Source organism: Acartia tonsa, chromosome 12, assembly GCF_053477335.1.
Source record: "Acartia tonsa isolate MP-2025a chromosome 12, ASM5347733v1, whole genome shotgun sequence".
NCBI lineage: Eukaryota > Metazoa > Arthropoda > Copepoda > Calanoida > Acartiidae > Acartia > Acartia tonsa.
Genome location: NC_137271.1, coordinates 21761949 through 21786187, shown reverse-complemented (window position 1 = coordinate 21786187; position 24239 = coordinate 21761949). Strand labels below are relative to the sequence as shown.

Genomic DNA, 24239 nt, shown 5'->3' with positions numbered 1-24239 from the left:
CAAAGACTTTAACAAACAAAAACATTTAAAGAGCCACTAGAGGCCTCTAAGGGCGTAACCGCTAGTAATCACATAAAGACACAATAGCAAATATATTTTAGATGGTATTTAAAAACAAAATAAAAGCAAATGAAATAGACAGTTTGTACTGTTGTAACAGTATAATATGTTATTTATCGCATCGTATTATAAACACAGATATAAAAATGTAGCCTCGAGATGTCGAAGCTTTTCGCGGATATAGAATGCACAATGATAAAAAAAAACCGGTTTAAATCCTATGATTGTACATTTTTATATTCCTAGAAAACCGCATATAATACGATGCTATAAATAATTTTTCAGTATAGCTGAGAACCGGTTCTAATCCACCGGATATAAATCGATTTGGAAGCGCTACTGGAAAGGTATTTCTAATATCGGAAGTGAAGGCACACTAACTGAAATGATTAATATAAAATGTTGGGGCGTTTTTGTAATTTCTTAATTAATTTTAGTCTAGCATAACAGACCATGGGCTTGGCACTTGTATTCTAGATAACAGACGGACATACTAACGGATATGCCTTATTTATAGAGTAGCTATCCGTAGAAAAAAAAAGAATTATCCCCTCGGTAGATTAAAATTATGGGTTGAAAACATAGTACATAACTCGTTTTTAACGAACAAATCAAAATTTAATAAAACACCGCATAGTTTATAAGCCTACAATTAAGATAACGTGGATATAATACTTTGGGTACTAGTGTAATTTCCAGTCCAATGGCCTATCCATCCCTCCCTATTACTGTAATTAAATTTCTCGTATTTATTCGAATCCGGTGGATAGGAACCGGTTCTCGTCCATACGAAAAAACTATGTCTAGCATCTAATTATATCCAGCTTTCTACGAATATAAAAATGTACAATCATAAGATTAAAACCAGTTTTTTAAGCCCGTGCATTCGGCACCTCGGGGCTAAAAAATCTTGTTTTAATCTTATCTTGTACTTTATATATCCGCGGAAAGCTGTTTATAATACTTGATTTTTATACTTTTATACCTTTTTTTTCGCGATTTTTAATGTAATCATTCTTTTGTTATATTTTTATCTCCTTCTGAGAGTAATATGAAGTATAGAAGTTTTTTTTTCTTCTTATAAAAATGCACTGTTAAAAAAAATAGTTGAAGCACAGCAATGCTACTTTATAATTATGGTCTTTATGTCCATCTGTTTCATACAGTCACATGTGTTTATTTAAGGATTTAAGATTTTATAAACGTTTACAGTACAGCTTCGAGACTTATTAATATCCGCTGGATTAGAACTGGTTCTCAGCCATACTGAAAAACTATTTACAGCATCGTATTGCATACAATTTTTGACAATTAAACACATAAAATTTACACCAATAAATCAATCGGTTCAGGGGCTAGCGAGTTCTTAAAATACAAACAAATTACATGAATATTTTTTTTATAGTGTCTATTCTATTAAACATACGCTTCCTTTTACGGCCTTGGTCAAAATAATTTTAAGACGTGTAGCTATGCTATGTTTCTTAAAGCGTAGCTGCTCTTTAACTTTATGTGTCCGTATGTGTTTTATGTAAAATGGATTTCACTATTTCACAATGATAGTTTTTTCTCGCATCGTATTATAAACGGCTTTCCGCAGATATAGAATGTACAATTATAAGATTAAAACTAGTTTTTTAGCCCCGAGGTGCCGAAGGCACCAGCTAAAAAAACTTATATTCGTAGAAAGCTGGATATAATACGATGCTAGACATAGTTTTTTTCGTATGGATGAGAACCGGTTCCTATACACCGGATTCGAATGAATACGAGAATAGTTATTTCTCGTATCGTATTATAAACGGCTTTCCGCGGATATAGAATGTACAATTATAAGATTAAAACTAGTTTTTTTAGCCCCGAGGTGCCGAAGGCACCGGCTAAAAAAACTTATATTCGTAGAAAGCTGGATATAATACGATGCTAGACATAGTTTTTTTCGTATGGATGAGAACCGGTTCCTATCCACCGGATTCGAATGAATATGAGAAAATTTATACTCAAAATGATAAAGTCCAAAAATATAGTTTCTCCTTATCTTTTCGTTAATTTATAAATGTTATAATTACCCTATCGTTTTCAAAATTTGCATGATGATTCTTATAACAGTTAGGTTCGATTTAGGAAGCATATCAACGCTATAATCGTTACCAGAAAGTCCGTACGTCCATTTAAAACGTACTGATTTTTAACTTTTTTGACACCAACTTTTTGTATGATATAAAAATCGTATACATCTGATTTTTGGAATAATGATTTCTAGGACAACAGAGTACAATAGTATAAGACACTCTACAAGTATTAATGCTCGTTTGGCCTACTGAATTTAGAGCTTCACTTTTATGGTAGTTGTCATCCTTGTTTAAAATGTTTATAAGTGTATTTGTTTGTTGCAAGAGTAATTTTAAATGCTTTAATTTCAAACATAAAAATAAGGGAGGGAGAGATCATTGACAATATAATTAATCTAAACAACAATCTTTATTCTAATGCGTACATTCTGCCAATGGAGGCTTTCTATATGAGATAAATGTGGTGATTTTTTTCCAAATGACCTATCATTGTGTCTCTGAGCGTTTTCATGTTTTGAAAAATATATAGGTGTACAATTTGAAAATAAGAAAATTATAAAACATTACAGGGGGGGAAAGGGCATTAGGATGTTTGTTACACAAGTCCTCTAAGTTTTATAATAACGTTTTCTTATTCGTTGGCTTACCAAAATCGGGTAATTTTATCTAATTTTGATTGGTTGATTCATTGCATGTCTAAATGTTTCAACCACTAATTGTAATCTACATGAGGGGTAATTTTGTGTATCATTAGTGAGAATGTACAATAATTTACCGTCCATTGTCTTATCTCTGTAGATGACGGACAATATTACATGTTTGTTAATCCTAGCGACTGCGCCCATAACAAGACATATCCAATTATTATATGTATGAAGCAATCATAGAACAGCTTAAGACCTGCCCAGGACCAATATAATGCTCATATAAACAGAAAAGACTTCTTTACTATTTTCTTTTCAAAAGTTCATGTAAAGAAATTATAGATACAGAATTTTTAATACAAAATTAAGACAATGAAGTTTAATTGTATCTAAAATTACTTTTTTGTCCAGTAAGGGTTCGAAACCGATTACTATCCGCTTGGGGCCAACAAAAACAGAATTAGAATAAGAATTTTACTACCCTCGGAAAACTGTCTTTCATACGATCAAATAACTATTCCCAATGATTAGGACGAATGGTTACGGACCCAACATGTAAAATCATCAGATCATAAAAAAAAACTCAAGGGGAAAAAAAATTTAAATAATTTTAGATTACCAAAATTATAAAATTTGATTTTACGAACAAACATACCTAAAAACAAAAAAAAAGAATTAGTTTTTGTAAATATATTTTCACTATGACAAATAGACAAAAAGTATGTAAAAGAGAAAAAAATACAAAAAAACAAAGAAAGCAAAAATAACCCAAAAAATTGGTTTCTTCTGAAAAAGAAAGTTAGATGTTTTAATAAAAATAACACTTAAAATCTAAAGAAAAATCGTTTATATAAAGATGTAAAGTTTCTTTCAAAAATTTATTCTTAATCACACAACATTGATCGTATAGTTTAGAAGACAAATATACTGTAATATATATTTGTGAAAAGGTCTTTAGAAATCACAATAAATCTATACTTAACCCAGAAAACGTCTTTGAAAGGGACACCCTACTAGTGTGATTTATATTTATAACTTGAGTTAAATAAGGATAAAGTTTGGTGTGATAATACATATTATTCTAGTGTTAATTTACAAATTTTCTTAACAAAAATAACTTTTCAAGTATATTACATATACGCTAAAATTGACATATAACTAATTTAAAATTCTAAAAATGAGTCGAAAAATTAGATTCTAAATATCTTGTATATATGATAAGCATCTAAATAATAAATGCATACGTTTATGTATAATCTAGACAACTACCTCGCCCAAGTGGTTGAGGCCATATTTGTCTGCTAGCAAATTGCATTCTGCTCTTTTGTAGGGGCTCGCCTGTGTTTATATTTTCGATGCTATTAGCTGATTACAAAGACCCTATACAAAATTCTTTTATTTAATGTATAACTAAACAAATAAAGTAATAACCATTTACTATTTCAAGAGGAAAGAAAATATGCAATCATAGTTGATCATTAAAGAAATGTTCCCATAAAAAAGTAATACATTGTAGTGTACGTTTAAGTTACATCTAAATGGTACTTTTGTCCTTATCCTATCTTCTTAACCATCCTTGTAAGTGTTTTTATTTAACAGCAAAAAAGAATATTTCAAAATAGCGCTGCTACGCTATAATTGGAGCTTGTTTATTTGTCTGTCGATTTTATTATATTTACTCTAAATTTTTCACTATTTTACCTTTTTTAAAGAGTTGCTTTGCTTGTAACTATGTACAACAACGACGAACCCCAATCTGTCCTACTTTGAGAAAGACGATTCCAGTGACGTCATATACGTTTAGGGAAAGGGGGAAGAAAATCTTTTCCCTTTTCTCCTATCTCTTTTGAAGAGATTTTCTTCCCCCCTTCCCTTTTTCTTTACCGAAACGTATATGACGTCACTGGAATCGTCTTTCTCAAAGTAGGACAGATTGGGGTTCGTCACAACAACGCTTTAGGAATCACTTTTCTAAATGTTAAATAAAACATTTGTATCAAATTGTATTATAGGTTTTCTGTAATGATTATTAAATGGATGAATTCCTAAAGAAATCCTCACGCAAAGTTTTAAATCAATAGGACTATTCTAACATACCTAAATTAACATAATTTTGCTATAACTTTGCTATTTATAATACAAAAATTGCACTTTTGTAAAAACAGCCCAAATGTAAGGGCGGGCTCTATTAAAACAAAAACCTCACTTTAATTCCTTATCAAGGCATAAACAACAATAAAAGTCGAGTTCTAAACTTTTATCACACATATATTACAGTACAATACAAACCTATCAATGCTGAAAGACTAGTGTTATTTCTTGATATAAGAAGATTTCTAAGAGGATATGTTACGTGTAGAGGATTACATTTATAACAAGTAAAGTTTATCCATAACAAGGATGACAACATCCATAAAAGCGAAGCACTGAAACGGTAGGACAAACAGACATCAGAAAATAAAAGTATAAGAGTCAAAGCAAAATTGTAAGTAAATTTGATGAAAAACTGCTTGATACTGGATAATGTTTATGGACATACTTACATTTTTAGGACTTGGTTATAGAGTTGCTTCGCTTATAATATTGTACTTTGTTGTCTCAGGAATCAATACACCAAAAATCAGATCAAACAGTTAATTAAATCACACAACAATTTGTTGTTAAAAAAGTAGAAAATTCAACATGTTTACAATGGACGTACGGACATTCTGGTAATAATTATAGAGTTGCTTTCTAAATTGTACCTAACTACTACAGGAATCACCATGCAAAGTTTGAAATCGATAGGACAATTCTAACATGCCTAAATTAACGAAAAAAGCTATCTATCTCGGACGGACGGACGGAAGAATGGACGGACCGACCCTAATTATAGAAAAGTTTCGCTTTTAAAAAGGAAGGCTGGAGGAGATATTGAACTCGAAATTATAAAGAACCTAGTAAAAGTGCCTGACTCTGATTATGACGTAAAAAATTAGCCAATGAGAGGTCAGTATACACTGTAATTGACCAATGCAATGGTAAAATTTATAGTGGCTCCCCATTGGCTAATTTTTTTACGTCATAATCAGAGTCAGACATTTTACTAGGTTCGTTATAATGGTAACCAAAATTGTATATAAACAAGTTCTTTTATTCGTAGGATTACAAAAGTACTTTTATTGGTTGGTTCAAAATAACAGTGTCCAAACATTTCTACCAATAATATTTATTCCAAAGAAGGGGAAATATTCAGAGAGGAAGGAGACTTTGGCTATTTATCACACTAGTCCCCAAAGTTTTATAATAACATTGGCTAAACAACTTAGGGGACTTTTAATGAATTTTGATTGGTTGGTTAATTAAGTTTAGTATCCAAAGGTTTCATCATCAAAGTAATCTACATAAGGGTTAATTTTGTTTATTATTATTGAGGATGTATAACAATTTATCAACCATTGTCTTATCCCTTTAGATTCCTAGATTTTGAGACACTGACCTTCCTAGCACGTCTTATATATAAAAATGTTTTGGTATGATTCCTGGAACTTTAGGCATAAAGGTATAGGGAAGATAATTTAATATTTTCCCGAATTTATGGTATGGTTACTTGTAAATATAAAATTCTTATTTCTAATTCTTAAGTGTGAAATTTTGCCCTTGGTAACTGGTAGATGTTGGTTGAGTTATAGATTAATTTGACTACGATTGATTCCGCATTAAAGTAAAAGAATAGAGGAGGCATGAGCTATATGTTCCACAGGACGGGGACCCTGTCCCGATTGGTATTTGTTCTTTAAAATCAGCCAATATATAAACACAACTCCCTATCAACAAAAGAACAAAAAGTAATTTGCTAGCAGACGAAAAGGGTCTCCACTACTTGTGGTTGGTATTTCTCTGGATTAAATATCTATACTTATACATTTATTGTAACCTCCATTCATGGATGAATATGTATATATTTGTGGGGCGGGGTAATTCCTAGAATCTAAAAGTTCTGCTCACGTATTTTCACTTGATTTCCGTACTAGCGGCAGCGCGTCTACCACATTGAAGGGTTGAGTTATCCCCCATGTCCTTAAATTTTAGATAAATATATAAAGTTTTCTAAAAAATGTGCACAAGACCAACAATCAGTTTGAAGTTTTCTTAAAAAAATGAATTATTCATCCTCGTTGTTGGCGAGATCTTAAGAGACAGATCGACTTAGTTTTATCATGTGAACACAATTTAGCAAAAATTTTTCTTTTTTCTTCTAATACTAGCAAGTTACCAAAGACTTTACTTTAAATAAAGAACTTTGGGAAGGTTAATTGTTAATTCATCGTCCATTGTCCTATCCCTGTATCCCTGAAACCCAGGGATCTAAAGGATTAAGACAATGGCCGATGAATTGATGTACATACCCATTGATGATATACAAAATTACCCCTTCTGTAGTTGTTGAAACGTCAAACAAATAAGCTAATCAATCAAAATCCAATAAAAGTTCCCTAGGTTGTTAGGAATTTGGGGACTAGTGTAATAAACAATCCATTGTCCCCTCCCACCCTGCCTGATACCAGTGTCAAGGTGGATATCGTGATCATAGATTTTTAACTCGCAAAAGAATTTCTTGAAATGCTTAGGTTCCCCAACAGTAAACATGGTCAGTAGGATATATAAGTTGGAAGGAATTTTAATGTTAGAGGGATATTTGAAATCTGTATCAAATTTTAAGGATTTTTTTTATAAAATTCGTTTTTTGTATAATTCTTTATCTAAAACCGGAAGTGCAATTTAAGTTAATTAATTTTGGCATCTGTGATTGGTGGATTTAAAAAATCTGCGCTCTGATTGGATGGCGTACATCATTCAACCAATTAGAGTGCAGGTAGTTTAAAATCCACCTATCCTATTGGTCAAAATTAATTAACTTAAAATGCATTTCCGCTTTTAGATAAAGAATTATACAAAAAACGAATTTTATAAAAAATCCTTAAAATTTGATGCAGATTTCAAATCTCCCCCTAACATTAAAATTCCGGAAAACTTATATGTCTTAATGGTCAGTTAAGAAAAATATGAAGTTTGTTATTGTCTATGGAAGGATTTAGGCTGTTATGTTAACAGATTGTGGAAGGTAGAAACCATTCCTCCCTCCTCATAAAACACAACTTTGAAAATACATATTTTTCTTAATTCTTTTATCAAACAAAAACATTCGAGGGTAGGGGCATCCACCAAATTTTGAGGTAAAGTTTTTGGGGAGTAGGGGCGAAGCATCTTGAATCAAATGCGTTTTAGCTCTTAAAAACAAAAACAAAAAGTGTGCTTTAAGAAGCTTAAAAAGACAAAGAAAATGCAATCATTTTAATCTAAATCTTCGAGAAATAAAATAGAATAAATAAAGAAGGTCTAGAAGCTTCATTCTTTGATTTAACCATTAAGAACACAGTTTATGAAAATGTATTCATGTTATTGGTTTAAAAGTTTGATACGTTTTGTTAAGAAAGGGTAGTTTTTTTTTATTTCATTTATGTAATGAGTAAGCAGTAAAAAGTTAAATTTCTTATGATAAAGCTTTAAACTAATCTTCGCTATCACACAAAATATCCTCTTAAGATCTGAACTCCCCCCCGACCCCCACTTCATATTCAGTTATAAATTGAAAATAAGGATAGCACTTCGTTTGTTGCTTTATTACATTAGGTCGTGTTAGGTTAGGTTAAATGGAATACTTGGTAGACCCGCAGGCTTAAGACATAGAAAAAATACCCCAACCCTTATCTTTAATTCAATTTGACAATGAAGGGATGGGGGGAAGTTCTTAGTGCTTTTTGAGCTTTTACTAACTGTTTAAATTTGTTTTCTTTAATTCTTGGCCTTGTGACTAATCAGTTGTTTGTTAATCCTTTCACCTTCAAAACATGTTCAGAGATACAGGGATAGGGCAATGGACGATAAATCAATCTTTTCCCCGATTTGCATCAAAAAGGGAGGGGATATTAGGCTGTTTATTACACTTGTCCCTAAAGTTTTACACTAACGTTTTATTCGTTGGCACAACAAATTTGGGGACTTTTATAGAAAATTGATTAATTGGTTCATTAAGTTGAGTGTCCTAATCATTCAACTATTAATTGTAATCTACAGAAGTAATTTTGTGTCTTATTATTGGGGATGTAAATCAATTTATCGGCCATTGTCTCATCCCTTTAGATCCATGGATTTTATAAATATAAGCTTAAATAATTATTAGTCTAATAAAAATTGAGGATAAGTTTTATTTATTGTCCGTTGGTCTATGCCGACATATCCTTGGAAAGAAATAGAGTCACCTAAAATTTTAGCAGAATCCTTTAATCTTTATTTGGATGCTAAAAATCTCCCCAATAATTGCAGAAAAGAAAATTTATGTTTCATTGTATTTATATAGAAAATAAAAAGTTTTTAACAAAAAAAAGATAGAATACCAGAGGCTACCCCCCCCCCCCCCCCCCCCACCCACCCTTAAAAGAAAATAATACTTTCGGATCGTGGAAAGAAAACAAAGTAGCGTTTTTCTCCTATTTCTAATTCTGCGAGGCTCTCTAATCCTGCTGGGCAATAAATAACATTTACCTAACCTAACCTAAAATAACCTATCAAAAGCTACTGTGAAAATACGACGAATGTATAAATTTAATTTAAGGGGGTGGGAGGGTTAGTTTAGCCTCTGTTCAGCTATCAGGAAATTGGGCGAAATTCAGCTAATTCACTATTCATTGCTGCACACAAACAATACAAGATTAATATATCCAAAAGTAGCGGAGTATTGTTAAATTAAAATCAAATTAGGTAACATTCTAATAGTGCCTAAAAAAATAACGTCATACGGGCCAACTATACTGTATACTGGCCTGTATACTGTATTTTAGTCTTTTTATTGGTCTATCATTGGTCATTTTTACAGGCACAACAAGAGCTTCAATAACTGTTTACTTTTCACTGTTATTTCATTAGCTTGCTTTTGCAGTTTTTATTATGGTGTATTAGTCTTTAGAAAACGACCTCAATCTTACATAAGAACTAACTTGTAGAACAGCCTGTCTCCTAAACTCACACACATACACACACACTCAAACGCCAACCTAAAGAGGTTGTCAAAACACATGCAAAAAAAAGTTTGCGAATGCAAAAATGCGCGCCAAAAATGATGGATTTGACATTTGAGGTTATATACATTGAGGAGCATGGATGTTGTGGCATTGTAGGGGTGGGTCGATTTTGGAATTTCACATTAGTAGACATTGGCAAGGGTTACTGGGCCAATATAAAACACTGTAAAACTCGAAAGAGGTTTTTTAATCCAAAAACAACGGGCGCGCGGGGGGGTGTAAATGTGCCCGCCCCCTTATAAAACCAAAAATTGAAATTCCTTCAAACACAGGCATGTTGCATATCAAAATGACCGCATTAAAATGCTGATTACAGATCTGAAAACCGTTTGGAAAAATATTGATTCAGTCTGAAAAATAAAGGTACTAAGAAAGAGAGGGAATGTCTGATTGAGCCAATAGGAGAATCGCATCGGAATTTACATTGGATCTCATTGGTTGAAATTATGTACACATTTTCCTACGAAGGCATGTTTTTTTTCATTTCATACATACATAAAAGTCAGCTGTTAACAGTATATTTTCTTAGTAGAAAGCTTTGCGGAATCAGAATTAATTGCCCAAAAATTTCGTTTATAATTTGAAAGCTTGAAACAAAGTTGGATTCTTTAAAAAAAAGTTAGGCTGGCAACTCGCTGGTGAGGCAAAATTATTTTTGTGAAAAATCCTCCAAAATCGAATAAAAAAATTTACAAAAATGAAATAAAATCTTAAGAGGGTTATTAACATATGATTTTGTTTAATTTTTGTAGATTTTTAATGTGCTTTTGGATGATTTTTCACAAAAATAATTTTGCCTCACTATCGAATAGCGAGTCTATCATTTTTTAAGAATCCACATCAGCTTGAGTCGAAAGTAAACAATACTTTTGTCTGCTAGGAATGTTCTCTCTTAGATTTGACGAAAAAAGGGTTCAGAATATTCTTCTACTCTTCTATTTCTATTGTCTGAAATGATTTTCAAATAACCTACTAAAATGAACAATTTTGACTTAATCAGCTGTTTTTAGGTACTTAATGAGATCTTATGCGAACTAGGAGCAATATTTTTCAAAACGAATTTTAGATTCGTAATCAGCATTTCAATGCGGTCATTTTGATATGCAACATGCCTGTGTTTGAAGGAATTTAAATTTTTGGTTTTATAAGGGGGTGGGTACTATTTATACCCCCCGCGCGCCGGCAGCCATAAGAGCCAAGTCACTTTTGAAACTTGAATGGGATATCATACATATATATGACTTCCACAACTTATGATAACAGTAAAATCTAAAAAAAGGGTGAAATGGGCCCACCCTAGTAAACATACATCTCAAATTGTTAATAGACATACGTTTTAAAATGCTTATAGAGACTCTCTTTTTACAAATAGCCTTAAATCGAATTGATTCTGAATTAAATAGCCTAAAACCAACACAAAAGCTTCCCTGAACTAGAAAAAAAGGTATCTCTATATTATTATAATATCGCCTTGTATAAGAGCTATTTTGTCTGATATTTACGTTGTCATTATAGCAAAATTATTAGTATTAGCACTTACTATATAGAATCAAGCATAAATCGTTTTTTATTATTATTATTATGGCTTGTATTTATGTTAATTCAATAACAGCAGAAAAATAGTGAATTTGAGGCTAAATAGTTTTTAATGATAATTTTGAAATTTTGTAAAAACATAAATTTTGTATCTATTCATTTGTGTATATTTAGAAGAAAATATATTTGTTCAATGTGAAGAATTTTAGAAATTTGTTTTAGATTCAAATAATTCAAATAACCTCCCAATTTTGACTCAATATGTAAGATCTCGTAAATAGAAAGACCAATAGTTTCACACATATGTTAAGGAGTTTTTTTTCCAATATGGCTTCGGAACCGATTAATATCCGCTGGATTAAAACCGGTTCTCATCGATACTGAAAAATAATTATGTTACAAAAAATTTTCCACGAAAACTGAAATAAAAATCATAAAATTAATACCAGTTTAAATTATATATTTTTTCATTTGATTATCCGCGAAAATCTGTCTATAATCAAATTCGATAAATAACTATTATGTTTTAGGATAGTTTGGTTGATTTTTAGAAAAAGTTAAATAGTCCATAAAGAAAGTTATTTTCTTAATGCTTAAATATAATGCAAAATTCTTTTGCAATTGAAGGATTTATTTTTCCTCCTCCCCCCCCCCCCAAAAAAAAAAAAATCATCCAAAGTTTCGCAATTATTAATTCATTAGTTTCCAAGATCTTAATAAACACATGTTTTGCCTTAACCTATATTAACATTTTCTTATTTGTTATCCTAAAAACTTGGCGGACCATTATTAGATTTTTATTTGTTGGTTCATTAAGTTGAGTATCCAAACATTACAACCACCAATTGTAATCTACAGAAGGGAAAATTTTGTGTATAATCATTAAGAATGTACATCAATTTATCGGCAATTGTCTTATCACTTAAGATCCCTGGTACTATTCTGTGTAGAGTTAGTGTGACATTATGTGTAAAAATGTGTGTGTGTGTGTGTCGTGTGTGTAAAAAGGAAATGTAAAAAGTAAAAATTTGCAGTCTTCCAATAAAAAGCCTTGAAATATTCACCCTAAACGACGTCCACACAAAAACGTGCAAATTAAAATTAGTCTAAACACCCCAAAATCGAGCAACATTACGCAACTGCGCGTAAAATGTTCGAATCTCGGCCCAATACAAAATAATTTGTTTTTGCATTCCTTCCAAATAAACTTAAAATTTAGCTTAATTGCATTTGCTAATTTTGCATATTTACTGTAATATAAAAACATAAACTCAAAATTCTTAAGTTTCGGAAATGAAACTAATAATTATGGAAAATGTATTTCATAACTAATTAGCAGACTGAACTTCCTTATTTCTAAGCAAATTTTGTATAAAGCTATGAAATTCTGGGAAATATTTCTCCATATTGTATTAGATCTTATATATATGTTAGGACAAAGAGAAAAAGGGTGTATATGAAATATTTCTCCATATATTATTAGATTCAATATATGTATGTTAGGACATGAGGATATAAGTACATAAAGCAAATATTTCTCCATAAATTATTAGATCTACTATATATAAGGACAGAGAGATAAAGGGTGTATAGGAAATGTTCATTATACTCGTGGAATCTTTAAGAAAGAGATATGAATTATAAAATAAGGACAATTATGTACAAAATTAGCGCAGAAATAATATTAAATAACAGTTGTTAAAGAGAACTAAACTGTTAAACAGTAAAATTCCTGCATTACATTCAGTAAATGTAATGTTAAAATGTTGATAAGTTGTGAGGGGTCTTTGCTCTGACAGACGGACGCAGGTATGGTAGGACCAAAGACGTCCAAGGGAGGGGGTAATGGGGCGATTACCCCCCCCCCATTTAAAATTTACCCCTACCCTGGGGGTGCCGTAGGCACCCCCAACCATTTAGGAGGGGGTATTTACCCCCCCCCCAAACAATTTTGGGGAGTAAATACCCCCCCCAAAATAAAAAATCTCTAACAAAAAAAATTTTAATACTAAATTTTTAATAAAATTTAAATTACCCCCCCCAAATATTTTACCCCGGTGGTAAATTTTGGGGGAGGTAAACAAATTTTACCCCTGCCAACAGATTTCAGGGGGGGGTAATTACACCCCCCAAGCAAATTTTACCCCCGGGGTAAAATTTTGGGGGGGGGTAAAAAAAATTTGCGGCGCGCTTCGCGCGCCATTTTACCCCCCCCTTAAAAAAATTCCCCCCCCCCAAAAAAAAAAAAGCTTGGACGCCCCTGGGTTAATAATTAGTTGTGCTACTTAAAAGAACAGTAAACTATTATACCATTCAAGAGAAATTATTTGACGGTTTCTCTTATAATGCTTTGACCATAAACAAAAAAACGTATTTTTTTAATGCTTTCTTAGGTTAGGTTAAGTAAAGGTTAAAGCCTCCTGCAGAAATTAGAAATAAAAGTTTTAAAAAATATAAGGATAGGGGGGGGGGGTATCAGTAGATTTTCAGAATATCTATCCCCATCCTTAATTTGAATTATTTGTCCTTTTCAAGGACGCGAGTTTAGGCAAATTATTACTCCCCAATGAACGTTTTTTGTCTGCAAAATATTATTTCAAAATGTTTATGAACGACTTTACGACGTTGTCCTATGATAAATTGAAGTTCTTTCATTAAGAATCTTTAGTAGCGCAGCTACTCGTTAACTATGGCATGACTGTACGTTTTGCGTCACCAAAATTTGTTAATAAAATAACAATACCTCAGAGGTCAAAAGGGATAAGACAATGGCTGATAAATTGATATATTTTCCCAATGATGATACACAAATTACCCTTATTTAGATTAAAATTGGTCGTTGAAACGTTTGGACACTTAACTTAATGAATCAACCAATCAAAATTCAATAAAAAAAAAAACCCAAAATGTTGAGCCAGCTAATATGAAAACATTATTTAAAACTTTGGGTACCAATTTACAGAAAAAAAATATTATTCTCTTATTAATGAATTAAAATTTTTTGTCTCAAAATTCTATTACTTATGATCGCTACGCCGCTTATGGAAATTGTTGTTTATAGATTTGTTTGACGCATATAATAGAAATATTAAATCAAATTTTTTAGAAACAATATGCTATAGAATTTTATTTGTTTTATAGATATTAGATTAAAATAAATTGTTCAATAAAATGAGATTCTTCTAGAAGCAACACTACTGTATAACGTTGGTTAATGGTATATTTATATGTTAGAATTGGCCTATTATCTTAAAACCTAACATCTATTGAAAAGCAGCAACTCTAAAATGATAAAAATAATTATGGAGCAGGGATCTTATGGGGTAAGATAATAAAGGATAAATTGATAAATCCCAAATTAATATTATGAAAATTACCCTTATTGGTGGTAAAATTTGGGCATTGTTATTCTTTACATCACAATCAAGATTTGATAAAGTTTGTAATTCAACGAATGCGAGAATGTGATAATAAAACTAGAATTATTAACAAAAGTTTAATGTCCCCTCTTACATAGTGCTTTATATTGGTACTAGCGGCTACGCCCCTAGAGGCCTCTAGGGGCACTTGAGGAGAAGAGAGTCGAATTTAATAACCCAATTTCTTATTTTAGATTTTAAAAGAAAAAATATATAAAAAAAATTTGGGGGGTGGGGTGATTTTTCAATTTTTGGGGGGGTTGGGGGTGTCCCACCCCCCAAGAAAATAATTATAAACCTTCCCGGGTCCTATGAGAAGCTACCCTATTAAAGGGAAACCGATCGGTTCAGTGGTTAGTGAGATCCTTCGGTACAGACATACAAACACACAGACATCCTGTTACTTTAGTATAAGGATATAGCAATGGATATATTATTACTTGGATGTTCTCTTATAAAGTGAAACTCCCAACGGGCTAAAATAACGATACCCTCTTAACCCCATCCCCTCATACTGTATGAAAGAACTGACCAATAAATAAGATACATGTTAGCAACCTAAATTGACGACAAATTTTCCCCTGTCATAATATCTACATGTCGTTTATTTATATCAACTCATATAGTATGAATTTCAATATTGTGTGTACACCTAAAAGCAACCCCCCCCCCCCCCCTACACACACACCCAACACATCTATTACCACTTGGGGAGAGGAGGTGGGGAGGAGGTGATTATATGATAATTAGCCTTGCAAGGGTGAGAACATTTATGTAATATAGATGATGCAGGGAAATAACAATGAAAAATAATTTTAAGTAAGTTCTAACTTTTATTATGTGGGGATAATCTGCTTCTAGTAGTTTATATATGAAATTGAAAATATTACAATCACACTGTTCATTTATAACAGGGATAAATAAGAGATTGAAAAGTTTGGACATGATTAGATAGTAAAAAGAATCATTTTTTTTGAGCCAACAAATAAGATAACGTGGTTATAAAACTCTGGGTACCAGTGTAATTTTCAGTTCAATGTCAAAGCGATAACAAGTTATTACTTTACTAAAAATTTTTAAAGATTTTTTTTGTTCAAAATCATGCATTTTCATGGTTGACAGACGGTCGGACATACCCCAAGTTATAGAGTTGCTACGCTTCTAAAACTTAGCAGGCGATTATATGGGTTATAAACTAAATTGATTAGCTACCTTCTCGCGTTATTATGACAATGGATCTAGGATAATCATGGATATATTGACAGGAGAAAAAGGTCGTCAATTTAAATTGCTTTTATGGACCTCGTATAATAATCATTTCGTTCATCCAGTAAGAGGGGAGGGAATGTAGTACTGGGGGTGGATAGGGGTATTTTTATTTTTGCCGGCTGCGAGTATCATCACTTTATCATAGTACATGAAAATCTGGTGCAACATCCAAGTAATACTATATCGATTATTATAACCAACTCAAAGTTAAACATGAACAATAATGTCTTAAAGTAGCGCATCAATAACAAGTTGTATTTTAGGACATAAATTATTAACACCCTGTTAAATTGTTGACATTCTAGCGATATGCAAATTCAAAGGTTTTTATCGACTAATTTTTTTTTTAAGTCGACTTAAATAACAAAATTGGCCATTAATTTTAATCATGGAAGTTATTTAATACGTACGGATGTACGTATAGGCCCTAATTATAGACTGGCTACGCTTCCCTGAAAAAAATGGTGGAACAATCTTCTTTTTATGAAGTACTTCCGGCGCGGGGAAACTGAATTTGGGAAGTGTTCCAACATTTAAAAATAAACCAATAAATTTTGGGTCCTTTCTCTCAAAGTGTCTAGTCTAGCAGAGAACCCCTTCTTTTTCCTTTTTGCCTGACCCCTGCAGGGCAACCTTTGACCCAATATGACTTAAACTAACTTTACCAAAAAACAGATAAAAACTTCCCTATCCCCTTTATCTTCATGTTATTTTGAAAACTAAATTTACTTTGAGAGAAAACGCCAAATTTTGCCTCTATATTAATCTAGAATCCTTTCTTCCCAATAATATTTATTGAGAATTTAATTCAGGTACAAATTTACAAATAAGAAAAGAGAAAAATTTATTTGCACTGTCTCTAATATATTTAAAATCATTGATGGCATAGTTTTTAAATTTAGTATCTAAAAATCTCAAAGGTCTGTAAGTCTTTTGTTTTGCTAAATCAAAAATAAAATAACATTTTTGTAAAAACACCAAAAAAATTGAATAGCCTTCCTGAGATTAGGGATATATTATATTCTTAGCAAAAATAATTATGGAAATTTATTCTCCTGGGAGGATGGTGGTAACCCAAAAGGAGAACCATATCGGTTCAATAACTAGCTAGATCCTTCGATACAGACAAAAAAGCTCTATGCCATTCTGTTACTTTTATCCTATTATTTAAAGTAGTAAGCGTTTTTTGTCTGTCCCGAAGGATCTCGCTAACCGCTGAACCGATATTGTTCTCCATTACAGTGAAGCTTCTTATAGATCCTGGGAAGGTTTTAAACAATTTTTTGAGAGGGTGTCTTCACCCCCTCCCCCCCGCAAAAAAAAATTAAACTCTTTTGAAACTCAAATTTAAAATGGGATGAGGTCGACTTTTCCCCCTGCTACCTTAAATGCAGATAAGAGATTCCTAAAACAAGTTTACGTATTCAAGAACAAATTATTCGATATTGCTACGCTCCTTACTTATGGGCATAATCATCCTTGTTTATTCATGAACTTAAGGGCGTAAGTTCTTTTTTGGACAATTTACAAAACCTTAAATTACAGACCTTAATGAAAGTCAACATGCTCATTTGTATAGTAAGAGATATAAGTTTTCCGGAATTTTAATGTAGGGAGTAGATTTGAAATCTGCATCAAATTTTAAGAATTTTTTATAAAATTCGTTTTTTGTAAAATTCTTTATCTAAAAGCGAAAATACATTTTAAGTTAATTAATTTTGACCAATAGGATAGGTGGATTTTAAACTACCTGCGCTCTAATTGGTTGAATGATGTACGACATCCAATCAGAGCGCAGATTTTTTAAATCCACCAATCACAGATGCCAAAATTAATTAACTTAATTTGTATTTCCGCTTTTAGATAAAGAATTATACAAAAAACGAATTTTATAAAAAATCCTTAAAATTTGATGCAGATTTCAAATCTACTCCCTACATTACAATTCCGGAAAACTTATATCTCTTAATGTATAGTATCCTTGAAAATAGATATAATAAGACAGAAAGACTTACCAACATACAGACAGATAGACAACAAACATATGAAAAATGATATATAAAGTAATACAGATAGACTTACAAACATACATCAAATATAGTAATTCTTCCGTTCTACTGTCTACATATTAATCGAAATAGTAAAGAATTACTTTATAGAAATGCTTATTCCATAGTGTTATAAATCCATTAAAAACTAAAAAACCTCTAAAAAGCATTATGTCCTTTTAGAAATATACCTTATAATTGTTTTAAAGGTTAACAATTGCGCAATTTTTTGTATTTCATATTCATTTGATCCTGGATTAATACAATTAACGTGAAAACTAAATATTATGGACCTTTATAATTTTTGACATATCAGTGACTATGTACCTTTTGAGACAAAAGGTTTTTTTTTATTGATAAAAATGATAAATTCTTGGTATAATTATATTCTTATTATTTTGGGAGGAACGAAAATCATGTTGCAACCTCAAATTTTAATAAACAAAATCACCACATTTGTAGATTACAATTAATGATGGAAAAGTCTGTTTGATTTAAGATAATTTCACAAAAAAAGCATAATCTTTAAATTAGTTTTTCTCGTATTCATTCGAATCCGGTGGATAGGAACCGGTTCTCATCCATACGAAAAACTATGTCTAGCATCGTATTATATCCAGTTTTCTACGAATATAGAAATGTACAATCATAAGATTTTTTAGCCCTTCGGCACCACGGGGCTAAAAAAACTAGTTTTAATCTTATAATTGTACATTCTATATCCGCGGAAAGCTGTTTATAATACGATGCGAGAAATAAGTATTACCGTATTATCATTTTTCTTAAAGATTGGATAAAGAGCAGATACATTAAATTTTAAAAGATAAACAGATAAGTAAAATTTGTTCAAAGTTGACACAACCCAATCTTTCCCGATTTTGTATAATTTTTACGGAACACGATTCCAGTGACGTCATATTTTTCTTTCACGAAAAAGGTAAGGGGGGAAGAAAAAAGATATGGAAGAAAAGGGGGTTTTCCCCATCTCTTTTGAAGAGATTTTCTTCCCCCCTTTCCTTTTTCGGGAAAGAAAAATATGACGTCACTGGAATCGTGTTCCGTAAAAATTATACAAAATCGGGAAAGATTGGGTTGTGTCTTCAAAGTTTTTTTTTATTTTTTAATAAAATTTTTGTAGTATAGACGTTGTAATCAAGTGATTCGGATTGATGCATGCATGGACTAACAGATAGACAGATAGGCGAATAGACAGACAGACGGATGGATAGACAGAGTGACAGATTTAGAGATAGACAGAAAACCAAACAGTACCCTCCTATATATACTTTTTACCATAAAATTTTGACATAAATCAAATTTTTTTCAAAAATACGCCGATAAACAAGGAAATTTTAGTCATATATTAAGAGTAGCTGCGCTACTAAAAAGCAACATGACTTGTCCGTATGTCCCTGTAAATTTTGCTATGCATACTGTTTGATAAATAGCTTTTTAACTGTAATATACACCATTAGTCTTTGCGATATAGTCCAATACATAAAAAATTGAATTAAAAACTTTTTTTACAGCGTAGCTTTTTTATAATTAAGGTATGTACACCCGTCTTCAAGTCCGTTCGTAAGTTCATGCATATAGCTCTTATCGTTTACTAAAACAAATTGAATTCAATTATCCATTTTTTATTTTAGATTTATTAAGAAAAAGTTATTTGGTTTGTTTTTTTTTGATGAGGGGGGATTTTATCTAGGGACAATTTTTCTTGAAAAGTTTATTATAATTATTATAATATAATAATTTTAATATAAAATTGTTTATCTTCCCAGCTACATTGTAAAGGAGAACCATGTCGGTTCAGTGGTTAGTAGACAGAGGTTCTTTATTTTTTTTCATAAGGATATCCTTGTGTTAACAGAAAGTATTTTTAAGGCTCGAACTTTAATGAAAATTGACCCGCATTTTGTTATATATTCTTTTAAATGATTGTGTCCATTATTTATGCTATTAGAGTACATAGGAAAAAGGAATAGGTATTATGGAGGAAAAAAGAACTATTTTCAGTAGCTACTCTAAAATTGGATTTGATCTATTGGACCATTAGCTATTACTACTGTTTAACAATGTATTGTACTTGTTCATCTTAATCTGTCTGTTTGTACCGAAGGATCTCGCTAATCACTAAAACGATATATTTTTTTCTTTACAGTGTAGCTTTTCAATTATACGTCCTAGTAAAGTTTATACCTATTTTATTTTGGAGGAGGGTACCACCAACCTCTAGATAAAAGTCGCCCCTATGGAAAATGAAAATGAAATATGATTTAATTTTACTTTAAAAACTAAAATTTAAACTAAATTATACATTTATCCCTTATTACTGTGTGTTAAAGAACAAAGATTTTCTTTGTGGCTAATGCTTTTATGGGATAGGTCGTTTAAGAAGCGCAGCAACTATACAAATTGAGTAAGTATGTACATCTTTAAATTCTCTTGCCTTTGTCATATTTGATAAATATTAAACAAGGAGGCAGCTAATCTAATATTAAAGTACACTGTTAAAAATAAAAATGAATTTAGCATCAGATAATACTATACATTCATTTCATTACTGTAAAGCATAATCCCATAAGTTCTAGCAAAAAAACCTCATTACGATATAAGGAAGATTCCAATACTGTATTGAGTATTACTTAGTGTCCTATGGAGTAATATGTATTACTAAATAAAGAATGTGCATTTTATAGTATTATCTAATACTCTCTATGGAATAAAATTCAATACGCTAGAAGGAAGTTTTTAATACTCTGGTTCGTAATTTTTGTTACTCTGTAGGGTAAGAATTGATACTAAAAACGTAATATCTCTGTATAGTAATAGCTATTACGGTATATAGTACTACATGGTGTTATATATTCATTTTGTTAATACAGCACACTTACGGGTCCAGGTCTAATACAACCCCAGCGTATAGATTGATACTAAATAAAAAAAATATTTTTTACAGTGTACCTCAAAACAATCCCACGACCTACAACATGCTCCTCTAAAAGGGATAACTCAATCGGTTCAGTGGTTAGTAAGATAATGATGGATAAACACAAAACAGACTACTTTTATAATACTAATTTTAAAAAAACTGTCATATCAAGCGATTTTTTGACAATTACTGCTAGAAACTGACCCCATTGTTCTTTATTTAGTTCTATTTGTTTTCTAAAACAAAAATGAAGCTTACCTAAAATATGAAGGAAAAATATTAAGAAATTAGATGCCTTTAAATTGAGTAGGGCATTTTGGAGGTTAGGGGCGAAGCCTATATTGTTTAAAATATAATTTTATCAATTATTTAAGTTTCTGTAATAAAACACATTGTTAGAAATAAAAGTGATAATTTAAAGATGAAATAAAAAGATTTATTAGTACAAAGAGTTGTGATTATTATGACATATGTCTTTTTAATAGCGAAGGTTTTCTTTGACAAGGATTTGTCTTTATGTAATTGAGTAGAAAAATTTAGGTACACTGCACTGTATATTATAAGTTGCTTGAGTTTATATTTTTTATTTTTTGAAAGGGAGGACCTACTGAAAATAGACTTAAACAGGCTGATATTAAACTTTAGTAAAACGGTATATTAAACTTTAGTAAAACGGTGAAATGATCGGTGCTACCGTTTGTGAGATCTTATATTACTTTGTAGGATAGGATATGTCCGGTTTTAAATCTGATCAAAATTGTCCAAACTTCCTCGAATGCTCTGATAACGAATCTTTTTAAATGAGAACCCGCGACCGTGGCGCAACACTTAACGCATCAACTCGTCGTCGAGGAGGTGTTAGGTTCGAATCTTGGCTTGATGCCGAGTCAAACTTGAAGACGTACAAAATGGTTCATATTAATTAGCTACCTTAAAAGTTAGAGTAGGGGGAATGCCTTCGCCCAAAACATGGGCAACACATTTCCATGCACAGTTGGGACTTTCAAACAAGTGTCGTGCAATAAAAGATTTGCGTGTCTGTTAGGATAGAAAAGGACATATTTGGATTTGTAAAATGTCAAAATAAGGGGGTTAGGATGTTCGAAGGTCCACTTGTTGTTTTAATGGATCATACCGGAACAACAATTAATTAAAACTAATTTTTCAAAATTAAATTGAATATATGAGAAAACTTCTGAAATGATTTTACCCCATGTTGCTTATCTATTAAATTTATTTTAACAAGGATATTTTGCTGTCTATAAGCGGCGAATTAATAGTATATCAATAAAATATTTACTCAAACAAAACTTTTTTTTCTTATTCGTTGGCTCATAAACTTTAAACTTTTCTTTGACAGATTGAAAGACAAATCATACATAACCTTTATAAAATTTATACTACGCTACTAAAAAGAAGAAATATACCAAGCGTTATAGAACACGATTTGCGTGTTTTAAAGACAATTTTATTTAAATTATTATATGATGATTTTACTATCAGAAATATATGTAAAGTAAATAAGTAAAATATAGATATTTTTATATTGATCAATGTACTTTAATTATTTATCAATAAATGTATAATTATAGATGTATAATCCAGACAAATATCTGCCCCAAGTGGTGGAGACCCTTTACATCTTTTCTTTTGTAGGGCTTTGTTAATATTTCTGAAGCTAGTTGCTGATTTCAAAGACCCAATACAAAATCGAGAGGGGCCCTGTACTCTAGGCAGAGTTAAATATAGCTCATCTCTAACTTTAATTTTTATAATATACCAAAGGCAAAATTTCACATATAAGAACAGATTGATTAACCTCCATTTTCCTAACCCTGCATCTCTGGTGTATACAGCAGACATTAAAGTCCATACTCACAGCATGGGTTTTGATGAACTGAAATTAGTTTCCGAATGTGAACACATTTTCCTAGGTGTTTCCCAATCCTATCTCAATATTTGCTACTAGCTAAAAAACCTTCAAACTTCCAAAAAAAATCAAAATTTGAATGTATTAACGATTTATACATTATACATTCAAAGTTTTAATTTTTCAAATTTTGATTTTTTTTTTTGGAAGTTTGAAGGTTTATTAGCTAGTAGCAAATATTGAGATAGGATTGGAAAACACCTAGGAAAATGTGTACACATTCGGAAACTAATTTCAGTTCACCTGGGTTTTGTGTGTGTATGTGTTGGTGTTTAGTGTGTTATAATATCAACTAGCGGCTTCGCCCCTAGCCTCTAGGGCCTAACCCCAAGAGATAATTTTAAAAAAATTTAAAAACTTAGAAAGTACTACTGGTGCTGCTCGTAGTCAAATGTGTTTCCCAGAAAATATTTATTTTTTGGGGGGGAGGGAAGGGGAATTTTTATTTTTGGGGGGGTTGCGGGTGTCCAACCCCCCAAGAAAATAGCTTAAAACCACCACTTGACCAATAGGTATATACTCTGAAGAGTATAATCCAATCGGTTCAGTGGTTACCGTGATCTTAAGGGACAGACGGACGGACGGGCGGACAGACATCGTTTTACTTTCTATTATAGATAGTTGGTTTGTCACTAGCCTCTAGGAGGAGCATTTATAAAGCTCTCCAGAAGCTCTTCAGCCAAAAAAACTTACTTTATATTAGAGGAAATAAATTATTGGGGCTTCAATGAAATATACGAGAATTACAGACGGTCATACCATGCTATACTTGATTTTCCAGTATGGCAAAGAACCGGTTCTAACCCAGCTGATATTAATCGGTTTCGAAGCCAAAGTGGAAAAATCATTAACGCTGCACTCTTGTTAATTTTACGACAACCAACAGTTTGGGACAATTATTATAAAACAAGGACAATTTTATCTATAAGAAGCGCAGCAGCACTAAGCTAAAATAATGTAAAAAGAAAAATCTGTAATAAAGACTGTATACTAATGATAATGAACTGTCCCTTATCAAAGCCGGGCAATATTTTCACGCTTGAATTTCAAAACAAATAAACTTTATAAACCATTATTCTATCCCTATATGCCATGGAACTACTGACCCCATCTGTGTAAATATTACTGCTGTGAAAATTATATAAAAATAATTTAAAAGAAATTAGATAATTATAGCGAGGAAGGTCAGTAACACAGAGATTTTA

The 24239-nt window shown here is 31.5% G+C and overlaps 2 protein-coding genes across 2 annotated transcripts in view; one reads left to right on the top strand and one right to left on the bottom strand.

Moving 5' to 3' along the window:
* The window catches only part of LOC145334352 (chloride intracellular channel Clic-like), a 426064-nt gene that overhangs the window by 265174 nt on the left and 136651 nt on the right, over positions 1-24239 (top strand). The window lies entirely within an intron of this gene.
* The window catches only part of LOC145333241 (uncharacterized), a 140836-nt gene that overhangs the window by 49198 nt on the left and 67399 nt on the right, over positions 1-24239 (bottom strand). The gene's annotated exons all lie outside the window — the stretch shown is intronic.